This window comes from Dermacentor silvarum, chromosome 10, assembly GCF_013339745.2.
Source record: "Dermacentor silvarum isolate Dsil-2018 chromosome 10, BIME_Dsil_1.4, whole genome shotgun sequence".
Lineage (NCBI taxonomy): Eukaryota > Metazoa > Arthropoda > Arachnida > Ixodida > Ixodidae > Dermacentor > Dermacentor silvarum.
Genome location: NC_051163.1, coordinates 134,862,697 through 134,888,019, shown reverse-complemented (window position 1 = coordinate 134,888,019; position 25,323 = coordinate 134,862,697). Strand labels below are relative to the sequence as shown.

Sequence of the window (25,323 nt, the reverse complement as noted above, 5' to 3'; positions counted from 1 at the left end):
TCAAGAAAATGATTCTTTGCAAGCGGCAGTAGTAAAGAATTAAAGAGAAATCATTTCATTTGGTGAATTTTGGAAGAATGGAATGGGTCAATTCACTCACTTAAGGATTGGAATAATCCAACTCTCATCATCCCTAAGAGTTAGAAGGAGTGAAATTACGAGGATCTCCACTCTACGGAACAGAGCTTAAATGAAATTGAGGGCTCCACTACGCAACTCTGGTTTATGATGAAGACGCCCCGCTCCCAGGAGCAGACGCAGGGAAGCTTTGCGTAGAAAAACGGCCCGCCGGCCGTCAGCGGATGTTTGCCGCGGGCCGGTAGAAAGGACTCCGCGGGCCCGAGCCGGCTCGCGCGTCGAGACCCCTAGTCTAGAGCGTCTAAGTAAAGAAATATCTGCGAGTCGAAGGACCAATTCAGAGTGCAGGAAATCAGCAGGGACCCAATCCATGCTCCGCGCTTCCATCTCCCCCTGTTTCACGCGCTTCTACTAAGGCAGTCGAAGGCTTATGAAATGCAGAGTAAAAAAACGAATACAACAAAAACAAGAAGAAAGCATTGTCATCATCATGAGAAACAAAAAAATAAGAAAAAGAAGGCAATACAAATACAAGTCAGCAATCTTGGTCTCAACACTCCAATTCCCTAAAAAAATCCATTTCTACCAAATACCACGTACATGCACTGATTTGTTTCACTCTTCAACGATTCTAGAAAAAAATCTAATGTTTAAATATATTTATCCCAGAAAAAGTTGGGGCCAGCGACTTTCCGCGAGTGTGCCTCGTTTTTCAGGTGATGTGAGGTCTACAGCATTTTGGAAAGTTAAAAGCAAAACTACAGCCGGCTAATTTTTTCTGAGCAATCACTGATACTGTGGTGGCGCACGGTGAGTGTATCTGGGGTGTATTTGTTATAAATAAATGAATTTTTGTGATTTACGTACCAGAACCACGCCATCATTGTGAGGCACGCTGTGGTGGACGACTTCGGGATAATTTTGACCGCCATGGTTTCTATAACGAGCACCTACTGCAGGGTAAGCGGGTGGTGCTGTATTTCGCCCCCATAGAAATGTGGCTGCCGCGGCCGCGATTTGATTGCACGACTCGTGCTTAGCACCGCAACGCCATATCCACTAAGCCACCATGGCGGGATTAATAAAAATAGCCGTACACTGTGCCCTTTAAACGTGCTCTAGTTCTTTCATATTTATTATTGTGGAGGTCCAAGACAAGAGCAGAAATTTCGACGTTTGTCCTAAGCAAGAGTTGTATGATTACTGTGTGGCTTTCACGAACACGCGCTTAAGACAAAGACGAAAGGAACGCGTACGACAGACGGGTGCTCATTGATTGATGATCAGCTGATTTAAATTGACACTTATTTCGTCGAGACTGTGGAGTCGTCGCACATGACGATAAGCTGCTGGGGAGGCCGTTTCAAGTACAGCCAGAGGAAATAAAACAAGGAATGCACTGCCGACAAGCCGACACACCACACGACGGTGGGCTTGGTGGCACCGTAAAGGACGCCATGAAAAACCACTTTCTTCTTCTCGTACAGACGCTGCTCGGACTGACAGGGACCACTCGGAACTGCGACCGGTCTTCGATTGTTCGGCACCATGATTCCGGAACGCTGGCTATCCTGCATCATCATGAGCAGCACCCCACTGGGCTATCAACACGGCTGACAACGACAATCTTGCCGTCCGTGGATCAAGCATCTAGAACGATCACAACACCGCACCTGCGCCGTCCCTTCGGCCAACCAGTGACAGCAGCGACATCAGACGAAGCGTACAAAAGGCCGCAGCAAGCGCAGGCCCTCTTCAGTGGGCTTGGTGGCACCGTAAAGGACGCCATGAAAAACCAATTTCTTCTTCTCGTACAGACGCTGCTCGGACTGACAGGGACCACTCGGAACTGCGACCGGTCTTCGATTGTTCGGCACCATGATTCCGGAACGCTGGCTATCCTGCATCATCATGAGCAGCACCCCACTGGGCTATCAACACGGCTTACAACGACAATCTTGCCGTCCGTGGATCAAGCATCTAGAACGATCACAACACCGCACCTGCGCCGTCCCTTCGGCCAACCAGTGACAGCAGCGACATCGGACGAAGCGTACAAAAGGCCGCAGCAAGCGCAGGCCCTCTTCAGTGGGCTTGGTGGCACCGTAAAGGACGCCATGAAAAACCACTTTCTTCTCGTACAGACGCTGCTCGGACTGACAGGGACCACTCGGAACTGCGACCGGTCTTCGATTGTTCGGCACCATGATTCCGGAACGCTGGCTATCCTGCATCATCATGAGCAGCACCCCACTGGGCTATCAACACGGCTGACAACGACAATCTTGCCGTCCGTGGATCAAGCATCTAGAACGATCACAACACCGCACCTGCGCCGTCCCTTCGGCCAACCAGTGACAGCAGCGACATCAGACGAAGCGTACAAAAGGCCGCAGCAAGCGCAGGCCCTCTTCAGTGGGCTTGGTGGCACCGTAAAGGACGCCATGAAAAACCACTTTCTTCTTCTCGTACAGACGCTGCTCGGACTGACAGGGACCACTCGGAACTGCGACCGGTCTTCGATTGTTCGGCACCATGATTCCGGAACGCTGGCTATCCTGCATCATCATGAGCAGCACCCCACTGGGCTATCAACACGGCTGACAACGACAATCTTGCCGTCCGTGGATCAAGCATCTAGAACGATCACAACACCGCACCTGCGCCGTCCCTTCGGCCAACCAGTGACAGCAGCGACATCGGACGAAGCGTACAAAAGGCCGCAGCAAGCGCAGGCCCTCTTCAGTGGGCTTGGTGGCACCGTAAAGGACGCCATGAAAAACCGCTTTCTTCTTCTCGTACAGGTTAGAAAGAAATATCTATTTTCTAAGTGTCACAAAAGTGATGCTATTTGTTTCGTGGTGCTACCAGGCCCTGAGTATATCTTGTGTTGTGTTTACGAGTGCTTCCGCATTGTCCGCTCGGTGTTGTTGCTTAGTGGTGACATCGAGGAAAATCCAGGCCCAGACAAGCTCGACGAGATCTTAAAAGGGGTTACGGAAATTCAAACTTCGCAGCGCACTTTAGAAAAGGGATTGCATGGCGTTCAATCTAGATTGACAGAAATTGAAGTTACTCTTGCATCGCTTAAACAATATCATGAAAAGCTGGAGCAGTGTGAACAGCAGGTCACCGCAATGAGCAAAGATATCAAGAGCCTGAGCAAGAAAATAGACGACATGGGAAAACAGAAGCCGTAGGAATAACATTATTATTTACGGGTTGGAAGAAAAAAGCGATGAAAGTAGTAAAGCTCTAGAACAAGCGGTAGTTAGCGGTGTATTCAAGGACAAACTCGGTGTAGAATCGAGATCAGTCGAGCGTGTACACCGTATTGGAAAAAAAAAGAAGAGCACAAGGCCTGTAATAATAAGGTTTTACAACTTCAACGAAAAAATGACCGTCCTTCGTAACTGCAAGAAGGTTAAAAATAGTTCGATATCTATATCCGAAGACTTCTCGGCCTCAGTATGTGACATACGCAGGAAACTTTGGCAGTCATCCAAAGCAGAACGTGACGCTGGTGATAGGGTAACACTTCTTTTTGATAAGCTTAAAGTGAACGATCAACTGTATCTATGGAATGACGTACAGAACTGCAGGTTACCTTTGAGCAGCGTACGCCGCGATGACGCCGGGAAGTCCAGTGCTAACAACACATGACGAGCGGTAGTTGTAAATTCACTTTCCTTAGTATGTTTTAATGCAAGGAGCATTGTTAATAGAGCTGAAAAATTTGAAGATATCTTGCTAACTTACTCTCCTGACATTGCCGTCATAACGGAAACATGGCTGCACGCTGATATTCAGAAACAGTTCCTCCCTCTTATTTTCTTCTTCGCTCCGACCGCGACAGTCGCGGGGGCGGAGTCGCTATAGCAGTACGGCAGGGCTTACCTTTTCGCAAAGAGCAAGGTATTCCAGATCATAAAAGTGTGTGGTGCACTGTATGTCCATGAGTCACCCGTACTGATTGGTGGTATTTATAGGAAACCGAACGCGTCTGACGACTACATAATGAAAATTCACGACTTCCTTTGTGGCAGGTTGAAAGATCGTACTAAACTAATTCTTACTGGTGATTTTAACCTCGCGACTATTGATTGGAGCACGTTCACAGCCGGTAGTAGAGATGTTAGTAGTTCTGAACTGCTTTTGAACATAGCGTTTAGTTTTTCGTTATCTCAGCTTGTCACAGAGCCAACGCGCATTCAAGGGCAAACATATTCAATACTAGACCTTGCATTTGTCTCTAATCATCTAACAGCCGACATCACACTCGAAGAGGGCATATCAGATCATAAACTGCTGCTGCTAACAGTTACTATAGGCGCTAGCGGACCAATTCCTGAATCACGTGTAGCTGTTAAAAACTACAATAGAGCTGACGATGTCAGCATCATCGACTACCTTGAAGTAGCATTAGAAACCTTTTCAATCGAAAGTTATAGTACTGTGAATAATCTATGGCTTAAACTGAAAGACATAATAACATATTGTGAGGGAACGTTCGTTCCCACGCGACTGAAACGTACAAAACTCAGAAACCCATGGATTACGCGTAGTGTGATCCACCTAAAAAGAAAACTACAAAGAATGCGGAAGAAAAAGCGTAATCCTGAAGATATTCGCCGACTTTCTGGTGAGCTCAAAACAGCTTTAAGGAAGGCAAGAGATGTTTTCTTTTCAACGACACTAATAAAATTTATGACACAGTACCCACAAAAGTTTTGGCGCTACCTATCCAGGCCTGAGAACCACGTGACTCAGATCGACGTAAATGGAATTATAACGGGTGAAGCTCACACTGTCGCCAACACATTTAACAGATACTTTCAGTCCGTTTTTACACGTACCCCTGCGATTACAGAAAATGAAACTATGACGGATCCCCTGTTATCAATGTCTGAAGTAGTCGTAACTCAAGAAGGAAGACTTAATTTATTGCTACAGATTGACGTCAAAAAATCTCCAGGTCCTGACAATCTTTCAAATGTTTTTCTTCGGCGTTACGCAGAGCAGATAACTCCTTTTTTGCATACAATTTTTGTAGCGTCGCTTCAAACAGCCACCCTTCCGATGGACTGGCTCCGTGCCAAGGTCCTCCCGATTCACAAAGGAGGTAACAAGTTGCTGGTAAACACTTACAGACCGATTTCACTCACTAGTTGCTGTTGTAAAATGATGGAGCATATTATTGGCAAAGCAATTACCTCCTACTTAGAAGATAACAATCTACTTTACCCCAAACAACACGGGTTTCGTAAAGGTCTTTCTACCGTAACTCAACTCCTCGAAATAACGCATGACTTTGCTACAGTAATTACCTCGAGACTTCAAGCTGACGCAATATTCGTAGACTTTTCCAAAGCTTTTGACAGGGTGCCCCATCCAAAATTAATTGACAGGCTTAAGAATATCGGAATTAACACTAACGTAGTACACTGGATAGCCGCCTATCTCTCAAACCGCAGTCAGTATGTTAAAATAAATGACACTGAATCTGAAGAGTTAGATGTCTACTCCGGTGTTCCACAAGGGTCTGTGCTCGGTCCAATTCTTTTCCTAATATTTGTTAACGACATTCATGCTCATGTTGAACCTGATGTAACAGTAAGATTATTTGCAGATGACTGCGTCATCTACACTACAGTACGCACGGTTAATGACCAGATACGACTTAATTCCTCCTTAACAAACATTGCCAGATGGTGTTAAGAATGGGGTATGGAAATTAACGTAGCCAAAACTTCATCTATGTGTATAACTCGAAAAAAGGCACCGTTAAAATTTGCGTATCATCTAATGGGCTTACATGTAACAGAAGCCGATACAGTTAAATACTTGGGTGTTACCATCACAAACACATTAAAATGGGATGTTCACATTAAACAGACGTGCGCAAAAGCATATAGACAGCTGGGATACCTTCGCAGGAAACTTGCACTGGCACCTTCCAAAGCTAGGCTAGCAAGTTATAAGGCCCTTGTAAGGCCAATCCTTGAATACGGCAGTATTATCTGGAATCCGCACCAAATCTACCTTCTTAATCAACTGGAGGGAATTCAAAATAAAGCTCTTCGGTTTGTGTATTCGCAGTACTCACGTGACGTCAGCATAACCTCACTACGCAACAGGGCAAACATTCAAACTTTGGCGATTCCCCGACGCGTTGCTGTTTTAAAGTTTCTTTACCTACTTTATCATGACAACATTAATATAAGCAAACAAGAGTACCTAAAACCACCATACCAGCGCTCAGCCAGAACAAACCACGACAAGAGTATCAGGCCATTTATCTCCCGCTGTAATACATTCAAGTATTCCTTCTTTCCGTCAGTCATAGAATTATGGAATAAACTGCCACGCGACATTGTGTCCTCAGAATCTATTAACGCTTTTTCTGTCAAGATTGAAAAGTTCCTTAATCAACAAGTTGCGCCGTTGTAGAAAAAAAAAAGCGCTGCTCACGGAGTGTATGCTTTTCATCTGTATGCTGATGGCAGTTCTTTTTAGTGTATGCTTTTACTGCGTATGCCGCTTGCAGTTCTTATTCCAAACTTAGTGTCTAATGTGTACCCTTTCCTGTTAGTCTGTACTGCTTAAGTTTTTTTTTTACTTTTTATGTATTCTTTGCAATCTGTACTTTTTATTTTTTGTTCCCACTCCTGTAAGAGCCTGTCAAGGCTTACAGTATTAATAAATAAATAAAAAAATATATACAGGGTGTCCTAACTACGATGCACCAAGATTTAGAAATATGCAAACGCCACGTAGCTGGACAGAACCAAGGGAATGTTGTTAGCAGTCACTTGGAGATACTCAGATTGGTTTTTTTTTGCATTTCGCCTAATTACATAATTAGTCTTAATTAATTATTCAACTTCTTGAATATCATAATCAGATGAAAAATGTCAATGAGAAAATTGTACAGCAACTTGAAAAACTCCCGGTACAGCTTTGTTGCTCAATACGTGCTACATAAAATTGTTTTTCCGGGGCGCGTAAGAAGCCCTGGAAGGCACGCAAAGTGCCTCGAGCGGCCGGTCGCGCGTCATTTAAATAAATGGTTCAGTGGCACTTCTGCGAATTATCTGTGAAAAAGTTGTGATAAGCGTGTCATCACAACTATTTCGCAACCTGCAGCAATATTGGCTTCATGCATTGCCGTGGCATTGTAGTTCCATCAATGCCATATTATCGCTGGATGAACGTGTATGTAGTGAATTTGTAAATTCCCTTGTCTCTTCACATTATTGAGCATTCCCCGCGTCCTTGAAAAACAGCTGGAGGGGTACAGGACACTATTGATAAAGCTCCAATTAGATCCAAAAATCTACGCAGGAGTTTCTGCTTTGCTTATGTTTATTAAGCGTGACTCCTGTTAGATTTCGCGCTCTTGACGTGGCACTACTCGTTGACTTTGTCGCATATGATGACGAATGAGTAAATCTCAAACTATGAAAATGTAGAAGAGCTTTCAGGTTGGCTGTCATATATAACACTCGTTATACCGAACGCTGGCACGTTACCAGTTCGCCTACTCAGAACGTGAATTAAACGCGCACAGTTCACAATGTTAACATGCCAAAGATGTTGACTTAGTTAACCCTGTTAACTGCCGACAATGTTAACTGCAATCTTTATATAAGACTGGTACAGACCTGCAGTCAACTTCCTGTCATAATTCATGTTAAATATTCAAGAATTCTGTGCACATGACCTCTCATTTCCACGAAAATTATTTTCTGATGATAATGATTTTCACCTTTCATGTCAAGAAGAAGTAGTTTAATGATTTGAAAATGTAGAGAGGTCGGCCGGAAAATGGAACATCTGGCCTGCTACTCTACGTAAGGGAAGGGGAAGAGGGGAAAAAGAGGGTCACAATGGGGGATGACAATGGGAGGAGCAAGGTGAAAGGACACATTGCATAAATATCACAATCGTGAGTCCAGGCCCGTGTCGCCTATGAAACGTGAAATAGCACGCATTGTCTCTATCATCTGCCAACTCCGTGGCCATGCGCCCAGCAAGAGGTCTTCCGACAGTGGTCCATTGTATAAATGCCTCAAGGTAGCTGCCAGTGTCAGTCTTGCGCGGGCATGCTCAGGGCACACCACGAGCACATGCTCTATAGTCTCTATAACGCCACACACTAAACAGTCCGGGGAGTCTGTCCGTTCAATGATGTGCAAGTATTGTGGGCGTTTATTACGCACATCTTCCTCATCTGTATGTTAACATCATCATCCTCACAATTTTACCTATCCTTCTCTTCTCCTATATATGTGATCATCATCATCGCCTGTAAGCTGCGCTTGTTCGCTGACGAGCTCCCGGGCCTAATAAACGTCGTCCCAACCAAGACGTCACAAGTGGTGGAGTGTGCTCTTCGGTCCTACGTCCTCTGGCCGTCCGGTCTGCCTCCTGGAGCTTCGTTCAGGTCGCCGCTTGTGCCCACCATTAGCTAACATGCCACAGGACCTGCAGCCTGGCGCCCCTATTGCCACCATTCCGACATCGCAAGTGCCTCCTTCCTTTATCATCAACAGCCCCCAGCGTGACCCCCATCTCTTCGCTGGTCTTCGCGGAGAGGATGTCGAAGACTGGCTGGACGATTATGAGCGAGTCAGTTCCGCCAATCACTGGGATGATGTTAATAAACTACGCCATGTCTCCTTCTGTCTGTCTGGCGTGGCGAAGACGTGGTTCTTTAACCACGAGCCCGAATTGACCGACTGGACTCTCTTCAAGCACCAGCTTCGTGAAGTGTTCGGCACACCGGCCGTTCGGTCCACTCTCGCCAAGAAAAGCCTCGATGCTCGCAAACAACACCTGGGCGAGTCGTACACCTCCTACATCGAGGACGTCCTTGCACTCTGCCGACGTGTGAATTCTTCAATGTCGGAGTCGGACAGGGTACGCCACATTCTCAAAGGCATTGGAACTCTTGCCTTCAATGCACTCGCCACTAAGAATCCGGCTACCGTCGCCGACGTCGTAATCACTTGTCAGCGCCTCGACGAGCTCGAGTCTGTCCGCCTACAGCCCGACATTGACGATGCCCATTCTACGGGGGACCACGACCTACGTACACTGATACGCACGCTCATACGCGAAGAGTTACAATCGATGGGGTTAACCTCACCTTCGACGTATCCCAGCCAACCTTTTGGTGCGTCATTGCGTGACGTTATCAGGGAAGAACTGGCGTCCTTGACCTGCGCTGTGCCAGTACAAGCTCCTGTCCCTCACGCATTACCGACTACCGCACTACCGACATACGCGAAAGTTGCTGCCAAGCCTTTCGGCCACGTCACTTCTCCGTTGCCGCTACCAACTTACGCTGCGGTTGCTACTGCGCCCACGGTTCACTTCCCGTCATCACCGCCAGAGCCTTCATCGGCCTATCTGCCACACGGTACACCGAACACCCCCGACTACCCCCCTTGGCGTCCGTCTCGTCCTACGTGCTATTATTGTGGCTATCGCGGCCACATATCACGCTTTTGCCGCAAGCGCCAGCAAGACGAGCGTCGGGGCTACGATATGTGTGAGCGGGATTTTTACAGTGGGGCCTCTTACCAAGGCGGCGTTACTCTTCACCTTCGCGCGCTCTCCATCTCCGCCTGCATCACCTGAAGCACGAGGCGCTTACCGTTCGGCCAGACGCCGTTTTCCATCACCCTCGCCGCTCATCGTCACCACTTAGGCCTGCCTCCCTTACCTCTACCGTTCGCGCGGAAAACTAAGCGATGCAGTTTCCGGAGGAAAAATGCATACACACACAAGACTGAAATTCCTCCAGCGCGCCCATCCAATATGATTCGTGTGTACGTTGAAGGGGTGCCGGTGGATGCTTTAGTGGATACTGGTGCGGCTTTGTCGGTTATGAATGTTCATTTGTGTTCCCGTCTGCAGAAAGTTATGACGCCTTACGATGGTCCCACGCTGGTTGCAGCCGAAGGGAACACTATTCGACCTGCTGCCTTATGTACTGCGCGTGTACTTATCGATGACATTCTCCATCACATACAGTTTGCTGTGCTATACCCGTGCTCTCACCAGCTGATTTTGGGATGGGATTTTCTGTCTTCTGCCTCTGCTGCTATTTGTTGTGGGCAGCGTGTGATACACCTTACCAACACCGAACACTTGCTTGGTGAAGAAACCCGCACGCCACTTCACCTGACCGCTGCGGAAGATACGGAACTACTCCCAGGACAAATCCAACTAGGTACTCTCCTATCCGACGACATTGACCATGGTGACGTCTTGGTGTTCCCTTCTTCACGTTGCCTTACTAAAGACATAACATTTACATCAGGAGTTGTTCGATTCCACAATGAATCTGCACTGGTCACTGCCACGAACGCAACACCAGAAAAAATCCTCCTTCCGCAAGGCACAACCGTTGCATCCGTCGCCGATCTGGAGCCTGTCTGCGTCTTGCCACTTACACCAGTCTCTTCTGGGGACCCATCTTCTGGTGATTCTTCTTCGGCCGCCGCCCTTACAGCAGTCATCAGCACTCACTTGAAACCCACGCGGACACAACAGCTACTGGCTTTGTTGAAAAACACGCCAATTCTTTCGACGTGTATTCGTCAACGTTGGGCCAATCAACCGTTGCAGAGCATCGCATTCTGACAGAAAAAACATCTATCGTACGGCGCCGCCCATACCGTGTGTCTCTAGCCGAGCGGAAAATCATCGAAGACAAGGTCGGAGACATGCTGGAACGCAAGGTAATTCGCCCCTCGGCTAGTTCTTGGTCGTCTCCTGTTGTCTTGGTCCGCAAAAAAGATGGCTCCGTGCGCTTTTGTGTCGATTACCGGGCGCTCAACAAAATAACTCGAAAAGACGTCTACCCTATGCCGTGCATTGATGACGCTCTTGATTCCCTCCGAGGTGCGGAATACTTTTCCAGCCTGCATCAGCGTTCCGGCTATTGACAAATCCCCATGCACGAAGACGATAAAGCAAAAACGGCGTTCGCAACCCCTGATGGACTGTACGAGTTCAACGTAATGCCTTTCGGGCTCTGCAACGCGCCTGCGACATTTGAGCGCATGATTGACACCGTCCTGCGTGGCCTGAAGTGGAAGACTTGCCTGTGTTATCTGGACGACATTGTCATTTTTTCATCCACATTTAATCAGCACCTACAACGCTTGGATGAAGTTTTGACGTGCCTCGCCCGCGCTGGTTTTCAGCTGAACACCAAGAAATGCCGTTTCGCCAGCAAAGCCATTAAGATCATGGGTCATGTCGTGAGCAGGGATGGCATTCAGCCGGACCCTGACAAGACTGCTGCAGTCCTTCGCTTTCCTCATCCTGACAGACCCAAAGACTTGCGCAGTTTCCTTGGCCTCGCCTCTTATTTCCGTCGCTTTATCCAGAACTTTGCCTCCATCGCAGCTCCATTACACAAGCTACTAGCTTCCGGTGTACCCTTTCTGTGGTCCCAGGAATGCGAATCGTTTGCACGCTTGAAGGACGCCCTCACGTCTGCACCTGTGCTTTGCCATTTTGATGAAGCTGCACCGACTCTCCTACACACCGACGCTAGCGGCCGCGGTATAGGTGCTGTTCTTCTGCAACGCGACAACTCTTCGCGAGAGAGAGTCATTGCATACGCCAGTCGTGTACTCAGCGCTTCCGAAAAGAACTATACGATCACCGAGCAAGAGTACCTGGCTATTGTTTGGTCGATACAGAAGTTTCGCCCTTATCTCCACGGCCGTCATTTCACCATCGTTACGGACCACCACGCCTTATGCTGGCTTTCCACGGTCAAGAACTTGTCTGGACGCCTGGGTCGCTGGATTTTACGCCTCCTAGAGTATGATTTCGAAATCATTTACAAGTCCGGAAAGAAACACCAAGACGCCGACGCTCTTTCTCGCTGCCCGCTTCCTACGGCCCCGCTCGACGCCTCTGCAGTCGCTTCGCACGTCACCAGTTCGACCGACACTGCTACGGTTTCCTCCCTGGCCTCAATGTACCAACTGCCTTTCGACAATGATCAGCCTCTCGCCAGCTTGCTGACCCGTACTGTCAACGCTTCATAGCTCACCTCTCTGGGGCTTCTCGTCCACCTAACGCGCGCCTCCGTCGCCAGCTCGCGCACTTTAAGCTGGACGATGGCGTGCTGTATCGCCGTATTTACCATCCTGACGGGCAACGCTGGGTGCCAGTTCTACCACGCTCTCTCCGACTTCGTGTCCTCAACGCCTTTCACGATGATTTGACAGCTGGCCACCTTGGGTTCCATAAAACCTATGACCGCATTCGAAGTCGTTTCTATTGGCCTGGCCTTTCTGCTAGCATCGCCAGATACGTCGGTTTCTGCTCTTCCTGCCAGCGTCGCAAGATCCCAACATCTGCTCCTGCCGGCCAATTACAGCCGATTCCATGCCCCGCAGCCCCGTTCGAGGTAGTTGGGATCGACCTTTACGGGCGCCTTCCGGTCACTACTGCTGGCAATCGATGGATAGTGACTGCCGTCGACCATCTGACGCGCTACGCTGAGACAGTTTCTGTGCTTACTGGTTCTGCTTCGGAAGTTGCTCACTTCGTTCTTGAAGCCATTATTCTGCGCCATGGCACTCCTCGTGTGCTGCTCAGTGACCGTGGAAAGGCGTTCCTTTCACAAATGCTTAACGAAGTTCTTCGAGCCTCCGGCACTGCCCACAAGACAGTTTCTAGCTATCACCCCCAGACTAACGGCCTGACCGAGCGGTTTCATCGCACCCTTGCCGACATGATCGAAGCTTATATTCAACCAGACCACAAAAACTTGGATGTTCTTTTACCATTCGTCACTTTCGCCTATAACACGGCCGTGCAGCGCACAACTGGCTATTCGCCATTTTACCTTGTTTATGGACGCTCCCCTACTTTCTTTCCGGACGTTTCATTCTTCAACTCCAAGGCTAATTCATCTCTATCATCGTGCGAAGAGTACGTCTCCCGACTCGACCACTGTCGCCAGCGTGCTCGCCTGAACACAGAGGCAAGACAACAAGACCGGAAAAATAATTACGACGAATACCATCGCGTTGTATCTTTTCGACCTGGGGACGAGGTCCTGCTGCTGACTCCTGTTCGCACCCCTGGGTTATGTGAAAAATTCCAGCCACTGTTCATCGGACCGTACATAGTCATTGGACAGACTTCGCCTGTCAACTATCGCGTCACTCCTCTTGACGCCCCCACAGACCACCGTTGCCGCAATACCGAGGTTGTCCACGTGTCCCGCATGAAGCCCTTCACGCGGCGTGCCTCGACACCATGACAGCCGGCCGGCCAGGATGGCCGCTTTCGCGTCGGGAGGAAATTAGCGTGGGCTTTTATTACTCACATCTTCCTCATCTGTATGTTACCATCATCATCCTCACAATTTTACCTATCCTTCTCTTCTCCTATATATGTGATCATCATCATCGCCTATGGGCTGCGCTTGTTCGCTGACGAGCTCCCGGGCCTAATAAACGTCGTCCCAACCAAGACGTCACAGCATTTGCGCGTGAAAGTGACGCCTAATCGCAGTTTGTGTATCAGGCATGTATGAGGGCGTGGAATTCCACGCAGAACAGAAAATTGCATATCGGGATCAAGCCTTTTAAGGCGGACGTGACCAGCGTCTGGCTGGGCCCAGTATGTTTTCGTCGCACTCCTCATTAATTTCGAAAGGAGGCATGTGATGTCCGGTCTAGATAACGGCACTACAGTGCGCAGGCCATTGCTGAGGGCGCGCTTTGCTTCAGCATCGGCCATCTCATTACCATTGAGCCCACAGTGCCCCGGGATCCATTGTAACACTATGCGGTGGTGTTTTTCTTGAGCGCACGAAAGTAGCTCGGTGATCTGTAGTGCCAGAACTTGATATGCGGTGTGACGCAGGTAGCATCCCACTTTCATGTCAACTCAAAAGTAGTACTTTTCTTACAAGGTGTAGCAAATCAAAACCCTATTTTATTTAGAATTTTTCTACCATTTGCTTTGCATCGAACATCGCAGTGAATATCTGGCCTAAGAATAACCTTGCACTCGGCCGCGCAAGGCTTAAAAACAGCGGCGCAGGGCGATCGTAGAGCAGCATTTTCCGAAAGTGCACGCGTACTTTTCATCTTATTACTCATCATGATTGCAATGTCTTTTCGCGCGTTTCAGACTTACGGCCGTCACTGCGTGTTGCTTAGCGCACCTTGCAACACCGACACCACGTTCCACCGCGTTGCAATGCCGACAACGGGTTCCAGCAGACCCGCTCCGTGAATGCGTCTCTCTCTCTCACGCTCTCATTTTCTTTATCTCTCTTCCGAGCATAGCGAGCAAAACCTCATCTTGACCTCTCAGAGCATTGGCACGAGCGCGTGCGAACGCGCCTGCTGTGGACGAAGACGACGACGCTCGAACACAATCATATCGTTCGCATAAATGCATGTTCTGCAAGCATGGCTGTATATAGCCTAGTGGTTACGACGCTCTGCTTGGGATCGTGGGTGCACGGGTTCGAATGCCGCCTCGGTGAAAGAGTGTATATTGTTTTATTTATTTCTTCATTGCTGATTATGATAGTTTCTTGATACGAACCACAAATTACGTATAGCTTAAACAGTGTCGCTGTTAAAAATTGTACACTACTAATTTTACGTTGGAATTTTGCATTCAATGCAGCGTACCCTCACAATGTACATGGTGCTGTCATCTTGAATGGCAGTCATGCTGCTCAGTGTTGCAGCTCTTGTGCAGTTGTTTCTGGATTGTAATGAAAACATCAGGCATTCAATTTTATTTGACGTTATGCATCAAACTGGGACGTTATTCATGAAAAAGAGAAACTGTCACCCACCCCATCGGACAATACAGCTACAAGCAAAACCCGTTTTCAGATAGCTTCGTAGTTGAAGAATGCGGTTCCTTTGTAGCTTCGTGCTGCTGTCGGGTGACGGACAATTTTCCCCTTTCATAAACGTTCCTCTTAGTTAATTACGTTCTGCGGTAGCCCGTGGCTAACGCAGAACTTATTTGTCACAGGGACATTATTCCATGCTGAGTGCCTTGTTGATTGCGGTCTTTAAAATTATTAGCGTTACTCACTTTGGCTATTAAAGGGATTCTGATCCACCCCTCCGGCAATGTGAAAAAACTTTCCGAGGGTAGCATACGCTGCTGTGAACATCTCAGCCAAATTATGGACTCCTTCGCAGTGTTGTGGGGCTCACAAGCGGAGCGGGAAGTCACATTTTTCTCACACTCTTTACAACAGAAGCCTTCTTCTCACCCTTTTCGGGGCTGCCGTACTTCGTCATATAGCAGATTCCCATACACTGCTGTAATTAACCAATAACAGACTTCAATAAAGCAGCATGAGCCGACTATCATATGCTCACGCTCTGCCGTGCCCACCAACGTAGGAAGAAAACTTAGCTGCAACTACTCACTGGGGTGTCGTAGCAGTCAGCTCTCGCTAGTTTCGATTCGCTTGCAAAACTCAACTACCCTTGAACTGCGCGAAACAAATCCAGGCCAGGCACACAATGATTGCCGCGCCTCGCGATCACTGACGGTTAGCATTTACCAAGGAGTACGCGCTCACACCCTGGCTAGACGTGCTTCGTATTGAGCGCTACAAAATGCGCGAGCTGGATTTTCCTGCTATCTGTACAGTACAGCGCCGGTCCACGCAACGGCCAGGCTGGAGCACTCCAGCCCTGCTGGGCACTTACAAATGCGCGTAGCCACACGTGGCGGCGTATGGCTGCATAACGGTAATACCACGGCAGCCGCGGCTTGCCGCGGCGAGCCCCGTAACGCCGTAGGCGAGGTCTCGCCACTCTATCGGTAACAGCGATCCTTCGCTCCACCTCAATGGAGGATGCTGAGGGCGAATGAGAAAGGTAAATAGTGCGCTCGGAGTATCTACGCTCGTACAAGTTTTTTTTTTAAATATTAGTTCAGTAATATAGTCCTGGTAGCTACCATACTGTTTCAAAGGCGTTTTATTACGGTAGCAATTATATGGACATTCAAGTAGCATTTCTGCCATTGCCGTGATGTTACGAATAAAATCCAAGGGCGATAACATCGTCGCCGTGAGCCGTATGCTGTATGAGCGACCGAAAGCGCGCGAGGCTTAGCCGACGATGGTGGCTCAATCACGCGCGCGCAATGCAGGAAAGCCGGGAGGAAGCACGCCGTCTTCCGTCGCGCGCAAGGGATCGAGGGGGAGGAGAGGGGGACGTTCTATCCTGGCGACTACTCCGTATGGCGCGGCCACCTTCAAAGTGATGTGCGACGGAGAAAGCGTCCGCCCTGTGCTGTGTTTTCGCCGCTTAGCTGGCGTTGAAGCGAGAAACAGTACGAAGGTCAGTTCGCTCGCTGCTGCGGCCGCGCTTCCTTACTCCCGCGTTTAGAGAGCGAGTTTTCGCGGTCATCGAATGAGATGAGTTTATGTTTGCTTGTGCACGCGTGACACCATGCTTGTTAATTTACTTAGTAAGCGAACGTTTATCAGTTAATACCACACATAAAACTACTATCCTTACTTCGTATAGCAGTCTACGAAGCTGCTATCGCAAACGATGCTTCACCTTGCGACTGTGACTTCTTTGAGACTTCAAAGAAATGTGGTTCCGGGCCCTGGAATCACGTCTTGTGAGGGAGCTCTGCTAATAACAGTTTCTTTCCACTGCAGTAATATTTACCTAGTATCACATCAGTTTATTTCTCATCTTTATCGCGTGTGTTTTAACATTCGAATGCAGCGGAGCCTACAACGAAGCCGACATCAACTCCCAGCCCCACCACCAGGTCGACCACGACCACAACCACGACTACTACTACGAGTACGACTACAACCACGACAACGACACGAACACGTAAGTACACTCCGTGGTGCGTTATGATGCATATCAAATCGAAGCTGCAAAGCCAGTCTTCATTAATGGGAAATGCTAGTTCCGCCCAGGATGTCCAACCGTAACTGAAGCTGAACCGCTTATTATTTTCAAACCGGAACCTAAATCGCACCGAAATGGAGCTTAAGTTGAAGCGGCAGAAATTGTGGACACGTTTCGAACTAGTCTCGCCAGTTTATAACGGTTCGAAACAAAATGAATGACCTGTTTCGAAGCAGTTCGTAAAACGTTTCGGAATGTTTCATTCGAAACATAGCGACCAGTCTGAAGCAGTGCAACAGCTTCTAATTTTAGCTCCTGCCCACAAAACACATACGCTCTTAAAAACGTCTTGACAGTGGCGACAAAAGGCCATAGACGCGTTGGTCTGAGATAAGACGGTAAATAATAGTTCTAAAGGACGTGTCTGATCCAAAGATTAGACTTTCAGTGATCGCCGACTGTGCAAAGCGCTATCGTTATGCTGGATTGTTACTTATTTTCCTGGGCACAGTTCTCCCCAATAAAGAGTTGGTGTCGTGATTCACAGTTTTCGCTACTGTGCCCTTCACCGGCACTACAACGTTAAAATATGGAGGTGCTTTAATAGGGGCACCCACAAAGTAATTTACAGTTTACTTTTAAATGACACACCAATCCCCGAAAAAAATTATTGGCCAATATAGTTGTGCGCAGAGTGTATTTGCAGGCGTGAACCATCATTGATTCGTCGAGAATTCATTGTAGCACAGCATTCTGTCATGCTATCCTGCCGCATGTAATTGAAATCAGGATGTCATTTCTGCTCGAACCATAGCATCATTTAGGACATGTTCCCTGCTAGAAAATATATTTTAGCTCGCAGAAGACCCAGCATGTCAACATTTTGTCTACACTGATGTGTTTCACGCAAAGGTGACATCCTTGTTTTAGTCATGACATTGGCATACAAGAAAGATCTGAAAAAGATCTTTGCTCTTAGGCGGCCGTTCCTGCGGCTAGCGTCGGCGTCCACGTCCTCGTCGTAACCGAGTGAACGAGCACAGCGAAGGATGAAAGAGTGAACGCGGTGCGCAGCGGGGGATGAAATACAGCGATAGCGAAGAGACCGCCAGCAGGAAAGCGGAGGAGGAGGAGGGTATGGCGAAAGCGTGAGAAGAAAAGCGTAGTGACGCGCAAGACGGGCTTTGAGGCGACGATGGCTACCGAATGGCGCCAGAGTGGCACGCGTCGTCTGTATGAAAACAAAGCGCTGCATGAGAAGAGGGCTTTCTGCGGCGACTGCTGTGAATTGCGCCCACGCGTCACCCACGCGCTGCCTCTCGAGATCTCCCGGCAAGGCAGTCACGCCACACTTCACTCAATTTGCAACGTGCCGCACGAGTTAGATTGTCCGCGCCAGCCAAGATATCGCAAAATGAAAAACACCTGTGGAGCTGCGCTCAAATTTCGCATTCGGCACTATCGTAATCGTCGGTCATTTTTTTTATTTAGGAAGTAATTGCAACTGGCTGCGCTCAATTGATTTGTCTAAGCAAGCTGCACATGCGTACCAATCAGGCTGTGCTACACTATTATCATGCTTCACATCTGGAAGAACTACCTGTACATCACTCGATCTATCCGACAAATAAATTTTTATTGCGATAGCAATTATATGGACACTCCAAGCCGATTTCTGCCGTCGGCGTCGGCGTCGCTGTCGCCGTCGCCGTGAGGTTCAGTATACAGTCCAACGGCGATGAAATCGTCGCCGCGCGCCGTATGCTGTATGTGCCAGTGAAAGCGCGCGAGGGACGCGCGCTTTTACGGGGAGCGAACGCACGTCGGAGAGCAAACGCGACTTCTTTCGTCGGGCAAAAGGCCGTGGGGGGACGGTAGGGAGGGAGTGGAGGCGACGTTTATCTGCGGCACCAAATGCCAATTGATATAAAAACGTTGCAATGCACGAATGTGGTAAAGACTTCCGACGCTGCTCGACGAGTGTCCCGTTCTGATCTCGTCGAAAACCTCTGAGCCGCCCCCAGGGGCACCGGCAACAGCCAGAAACGCCGCGCGCGTTCTGTGCGAATGCGGGCGAAACGCCGACGGCGCACGTGGGGCTGGTTCTGCTGCATGTTCAAATTTGTACAGCTGATAAAACTACTATCCTTAGTCCGTATAGCTCTCTACTAATTTGCTATCGCAATTGATGCTTCGCCTTTAGGGTGAAACTGCGACATTTTTTCTCTCCCTCCAGTGTGTATAACAGTTATAAAATAATACCGAACAAATAAAAGCTCATAAACTTCGCATTTCATCGTTGTTCTATTACGAGCTTCTCCGGAAGGTAGGCGCTTTCAAAGTCATGTATGAACAAAAGGCACAAAACCGAAAGCAATCCCGTGTGCTTTCGCGATTGAAGCAAGCGAATTGAATCGATTGCAAGGAAACATCGTTTTACATTTGTTAATATACACATTTGCAACTTTTCCCACTAAATTGAAATTTTGTCGAAATCTGACAGTGTGAGCTGTCGGAGTTATTGCGTTTCGCACGGAAAATAAGGCAGTCCTCTGCAAAAGAGGATTTAATTTTATCGGCTAGGTTAGCTATGTATATAAAAATAAATATTAATGTCAATAAATCTAAATAAAAGGCCCTGACGCCGCGCCCTCACGCCTAGCAGATGCTACATGCCACCAGGTTGAAAACAGTCGTCATTGGTAATGATATATTGAGCACTCAATGCTTTGTACAACGCAAGTACCAATATCCTTAATTGCTATGGTGACAGACTAGTAACTGATGTGGTACTTTATTTAAGGCTTTCGACAAAGCAATAGACAGAGACAAAACGCAATCGACAGTGAATCCGTTTCCGTGAGCTGAAAGTATGCTGTTTCTCGCAGGAGCATTCCTTCGAAAACCACGAAATCATGTCGATCACTGCTGAAAAAACAAGTGATATTTCAAGAAAGCAACATGGCTTGAGTAAATTAAATACTAGGGAAGTTTGCACAATATGCTGGTTAGTGATATTTTGTAGTTAGGAGCAGAATGATGTCACTACAGGGGAATCTGCAGTTTTCATTCTCCTGTCGAGTTGCAATTCTTACCATTCTCATAAGAGTGGGAAGATATACATTCTAAAAACAGTCACTGAAGTGCTTTTAGATATGTCACATCCAATTGGAATGTCAGGTCCAATTTTCGAAAGAACGCATTATTGTATTTCCAAGTCGCTTTGAGATTTCCACGTGCTTCGCCCGAATATGGGAAAATTCACTGTCCAAGTATTCTGTTAGTGTTTCGGCGTCAGTCTTTCTTTAGGTGTAATAGTACACAAATATACCAAATTTAATATTGACGTTTGTGTAAGTGGCTCTAATACGGCCTCCCCTACGCAAATATATAAAATTTTAATTTGAAGCTTTCTCAGGTGGTGTTAATACTGCCTCCCTTATGCGGGTTAAAGCCGTGTGCGTGTTGGCAATTCTGAATACGAATCGACTGGCATTTGCCATCAAGGGCAAGGTCGATCCGCATAGATCGCGAAGGTTGGGGCGAAAAGCAGTTCAGAACGAATTGTCACCGACATCAGCAAGGGTGGTTATGGGAGCAGCGATTGAAGCGCGACTATGTTTGGTGAGAACAAACATTCGGAAAGAAAAAAGTGTTTGTTATTTAAAACGAGACACACTTAAATTCATTCAACAAAAATAAAATTCAATTCTTAATCCCTTTTATATACGCATGACGAGAAAAGAACAACTCTATTTTACTTTATCATTATCAATAAGTACCTTTTTTCGGCGCCCACCGTAAGAGCGCCTACCGATAGCGGCGGGCGTTGACGCCGCTATCACTTGCAATGCAATTGAAGTGGGCAGAAAGGCGTGCTCGTAAAGTTCACTGTTACAAAACTCCCCACCTGTTGCTTTGATTGTCGACGTTAGTCTGAATTTGGTGACGCGAACAGTTTCATTGTTTCCTAACCTGTTCAGTCAGAGGTAGTGAGTTGCGACCGCCAAATAATTGTTTACTTTAGTCGTTTTCGTGGGACAGCGCTGGCCGACGGGCTTGGCGTCCGACTAAAGGACGAGCACTCTACGCTCAAAGCGTTCGTCGGCCTCCAAGGAAAGTATCTTCTGTGCAGCGATGCAATTTCGGCACCCGTACGGCTGATCTTTTCCTTCATCGCTGTCCGGGCTGAAATCACGAAACGCCCCTCAAGTCGAATGGCGGGGCATTTGAATATACACCTACAATGGCAGGCCTCCAAAAACAAATTTCGCGCCAAAATGACGGATAACAAAATTGTTAACGGATATGACGTCAAATTATATTTTTTTTTCCGCTGTAAGTGTTCCCTCCTCACACAGATGGCGCTAAGCTCCATGAACCGCCGATGAACCGCCATGTTTTGAACGTATAGGCATCTATGGAAGCTTCGATACCAGGCCTTGCCAAGGGGGGGGGGGGGAGGGGGGGGGGGGGAGAGCAAGGGACGAAGACGATCACAGACAAGGAGAAAGCAAACAATTCGACATTCAATTCGCAATGGATTTGCGAGTTCACTGTATACTTGTATACTTGAAGTTGTCTCGAGCAAACGCATGTGTTCTATAAGAGTTATTGCGGCGTAGAAATATGGAAGCAGGTGGTCACTGCTCCGAACAATTCTGTGACAAGGAAGCCGCGATCGCTGCACAGAGGCGCAAATTACTGAGTCAAGACAAGGATTAAGAAACTCTTGCTTAATAGTTTCCAGTCACTCAATAAGCATCCTTCGCATTTAGCCAGTTTACGAATTTAGTTGCCACACTTAGGCAATGTGACCTCATATTTGTATAATCTCACCGGGTTTGCAGCTCATGAAAACGCTTTGCAATACTGTATTATTACTCATGGTCTCTCAATAAGGACAGAATTTTACGTGCATTTGGTTCTGTTCCTGGGTTCCATTGTCATTGTTGTGGTGCGGCAGTTACGACCATCCTTAAGTGTTGTGTTGTTTACAAGCTGGACTGTTTGCCAGACGTCAAGTTTTGTACCGTTTTACACGTAACAAACATGTAAATAAGACATTCTTTTCGTTTTTTTATAAAACGGATTACACACATCCTTTCCATTTAACTCTACAATAGCAGTGATAAAACATGCGGTATTCTATATGGTGCTCCAAAGTAGTTTATATTTCTAATGCTCATACTCAGTTCCACTTGAAAACTACTCTGTTCCAAATGTAGTCAAGAGCTCGAAGAAAGTTCGTCTGGTCAGGTAACATGATGATGAAGAAATTGCGGTCACTGACCAAGTCAAGGTGAAAATAACACAGAGACGTTTCGGGACCCATACGTCTCTGTTATTTTCACCTTGACTTGGTCAGTGATCGCAATTTCTGCATTACTCTATTCGAGCACCAATTTATTCAGCGTGGTCCAACTTGATCACTATGCGCTCCGTCTTCCTACTTAGTGTCTGTGTGCAGAAACCTTAACAGGCTTTAAAATATTTCGTTATGTTTTTTCTTGTGTCTCCACGTTAAGCATGAGAAGCACTTGAGTTGGTAGCTTGCACTTACGTATGGTAGTTAGTGCTTGTGTGTCTTTATCGTTCTTGCGAACGTAATAATAGTGCTGATATTTTTCATTGTTTTTTTCCCACCCTCAAGCTATTCTCCATCTTAAGTGCGAAGATTCTTTGTAAGCAGTGCTGTAGCCATGTAGCTGTCGGACGACAAAAGAAGGGCCTTGTAATTTTTATTTTCAGCAGATGCCATGCTGGTGCATTGATTATATAGGCATGTCTAACTTTTCTAAAACCTATACTGTGGTGTGTCTTCTCGGTGTAGCGTCCACCGGTTATGGATACATGGTGTGCACCATGGGCCGCAACGGATTCGACGTAGCCATGTTTCCCATCAAAGAGGAGCTGTGCGACATCATCGTGTTCACGCACGTCTACGCCGGCGCCGATAATGTCATCCACCCAGTCACCGGATTCGTGTCTTTTCGCAAGTTTATGGAGGTGCGGCTGCTTGTCTGTTGAAACTCGTTTGCTGTGGGCGCAATATTTCTGCCAGGCACAATTAAGCGACAACCACCAACTTGACTGAATTTAAAACAACAGTTGCAACAAAATCATGCCATAATTGCATCTGAATGGCATGAATTCTTAGGCACGGAACACTGAAAACAGTACGTGACCGGATTTCGAATCTTTGGTGATATCTCCCCTTTTCAAGCGAAGCTTATATTGCCTCACAAGCGTCGGCGGTGGTGGTGTCATGCTAAAACTAATTAAAGAGAAACTGAGACATCCACCCAAATGTAGCAATTCGCTACTATGGAAACCCAACCGGGTTCCTCGAAAGAAAGCCTCGCAGTTGAAGAAAAATTCGTCCTGGTCCGGGACTCGAACCCGGGACCACCGCCTTTCCGGGGCAGCCGCTCTACCATCTGAGCTAACCAGGCGGCTAGCAGATGGCAGGGCGAAGTCGAATTTGTCGACAACTCGAAGCAAAGGCAAGTGTATGGTGTAATAGTTCAGCGGAAATCCGCTAGGTGGAGAGAAGTAATTAAAGAGAAACTGAGACATCCACCCAAATGTAGCAATTCGCTACTATGGAAACCCAACCGGGTTCCTCGAAAGAAAGCCTCGCAGTTGAAGAAAAATTCGTCCTGGTCCGGGACTCGAACCCGGGACCACCGCCTTTCCGGGGCAGCCGCTCTACCATCTGAGCTAACCAGGCGGCTAGCAGATGGCAGGGCGAAGTCGAATTTGTCGACAACTCGAAGCAAAGGCAAGTGTATGGTGTAATAGTTCAGCGGAAATCCGCTAGGTGGAGAGAAGTAATTAAAGAGAAACTGAGACATCCACCCAAATGTAGCAATTCGCTACTATGGAAACCCAACCGGGTTCCTCGAAAGAAAGCCTCGCAGTTGAAGAAAAATTCGTCCTGGTCCGGGACTCGAACCCGGGACCACCGCCTTTCCGGGGCAGCCGCTCTACCATCTGAGCTAACCAGGCGGCTAGCAGATGGCAGGGCGAAGTCGAATTTGTCGACAACTCGAAGCAAAGGCAAGTGTATGGTGTAATAGTTCAGCGGAAATCCGCTAGGTGGAGAGAAGTAATTAAAGAGAAACTGAGACATCCACCCAAATGTAGCAATTCGCTACTATGGAAACCCAACCGGGTTCCTCGAAAGAAAGCCTCGCAGTTGAAGAAAAATTCGTCCTGGTCCGGGACTCGAACCCGGGACCACCGCCTTTCCGGGGCAGCCGCTCTACCATCTGAGCTAACCAGGCGGCTAGCAGATGGCAGGGCGAAGTCGAATTTGTCGACAACTCGAAGCAAAGGCAAGTGTATGGTGTAATAGTTCAGCGGAAATCCGCTAGGTGGAGAGAAGTAATTAAAGAGAAACTGAGACATCCACCCAAATGTAGCAATTCGCTACTATGGAAACCCAACCGGGTTCCTCGAAAGAAAGCCTCGCAGTTGAAGAAAAATTCGTCCTGGTCCGGGACTCGAACCCGGGACCACCGCCTTTCCGGGGCAGCCGCTCTACCATCTGAGCTAACCAGGCGGCTAGCAGATGGCAGGGCGAAGTCGAATTTGTCGACAACTCGAAGCAAAGGCAAGTGTATGGTGTAATGCCTTTGCTTCGAGTTGTCGACAAATTCGACTTCGCCCTGCCATCTGCTAGCCGCCTGGTTAGCTCAGATGGTAGAGCGGCTGCCCCGGAAAGGCGGTGGTCCCGGGTTCGAGTCCCGGACCAGGACGAATTTTTCTTCAACTGCGAGGCTTTCTTTCGAGGAACCCGGTTGGGTTTCCATAGTAGCGAATTGCTACATTTGGGTGGATGTCTCAGTTTCTCTTTAATTACTTCTCTCCACCTAGCGGATTTCCGCTGAACTATTACACCATACACTTGCCTTTGCTTCGAGTTGTCGACAAATTCGACTTCGCCCTGCCATCTGCTAGCCGCCTGGTTAGCTCAGATGGTAGAGCGGCTGCCCCGGAAAGGCGGTGGTCCCGGGTTCGAGTCCCGGACCAGGACGAATTTTTCTTCAACTGCGAGGCTTTCTTTCGAGGAACCCGGTTGGGTTTCCATAGTAGCGAATTGCTACATTTGGGTGGATGTCTCAGTTTCTCTTTAATTACTTCTCTCCACCTAGCGGATTTCCGCTGAACTATTACACCATACACTTGCCTTTGCTTCGAGTTGTCGACAAATTCGACTTCGCCCTGCCATCTGCTAGCCGCCTGGTTAGCTCAGATGGTAGAGCGGCTGCCCCGGAAAGGCGGTGGTCCCGGGTTCGAGTCCCGGACCAGGACGAATTTTTCTTCA

At 47.9% G+C, this 25,323-nt stretch overlaps 8 non-coding genes across 8 annotated transcripts; 3 read left to right on the top strand and 5 right to left on the bottom strand.

The window, feature by feature from the left end:
- Nucleotides 1-23,371: 23,371 nt before the first annotated feature.
- Nucleotides 23,372-23,446, bottom strand: Trnas-gga (transfer RNA serine (anticodon GGA)). The gene has a single exon. It is a non-coding gene; the product is annotated as a tRNA-Ser (tRNA).
- Nucleotides 23,447-23,649: 203 nt separating this feature from the next.
- Nucleotides 23,650-23,724, bottom strand: Trnas-gga (transfer RNA serine (anticodon GGA)). The gene has a single exon. It is a non-coding gene; the product is annotated as a tRNA-Ser (tRNA).
- A 203-nt stretch (nucleotides 23,725-23,927) lies between these two features.
- Trnas-gga (transfer RNA serine (anticodon GGA)) lies at nucleotides 23,928-24,002 on the bottom strand. Its single transcript has one exon. It is a non-coding gene; the product is annotated as a tRNA-Ser (tRNA).
- Nucleotides 24,003-24,205: 203 nt separating this feature from the next.
- Trnas-gga (transfer RNA serine (anticodon GGA)) lies at nucleotides 24,206-24,280 on the bottom strand. Its single transcript has one exon. It is a non-coding gene; the product is annotated as a tRNA-Ser (tRNA).
- Nucleotides 24,281-24,483: 203 nt separating this feature from the next.
- On the bottom strand, nucleotides 24,484-24,558 carry Trnas-gga (transfer RNA serine (anticodon GGA)). The gene has a single exon. It is a non-coding gene; the product is annotated as a tRNA-Ser (tRNA).
- A 122-nt stretch (nucleotides 24,559-24,680) lies between these two features.
- Trnas-gga (transfer RNA serine (anticodon GGA)) lies at nucleotides 24,681-24,755 on the top strand. The gene has a single exon. It is a non-coding gene; the product is annotated as a tRNA-Ser (tRNA).
- A 203-nt stretch (nucleotides 24,756-24,958) lies between these two features.
- Nucleotides 24,959-25,033, top strand: Trnas-gga (transfer RNA serine (anticodon GGA)). Its single transcript has one exon. It is a non-coding gene; the product is annotated as a tRNA-Ser (tRNA).
- A 203-nt stretch (nucleotides 25,034-25,236) lies between these two features.
- On the top strand, nucleotides 25,237-25,311 carry Trnas-gga (transfer RNA serine (anticodon GGA)). The gene has a single exon. It is a non-coding gene; the product is annotated as a tRNA-Ser (tRNA).
- The last annotated feature ends 12 nt before the right edge of the window (nucleotides 25,312-25,323 follow it).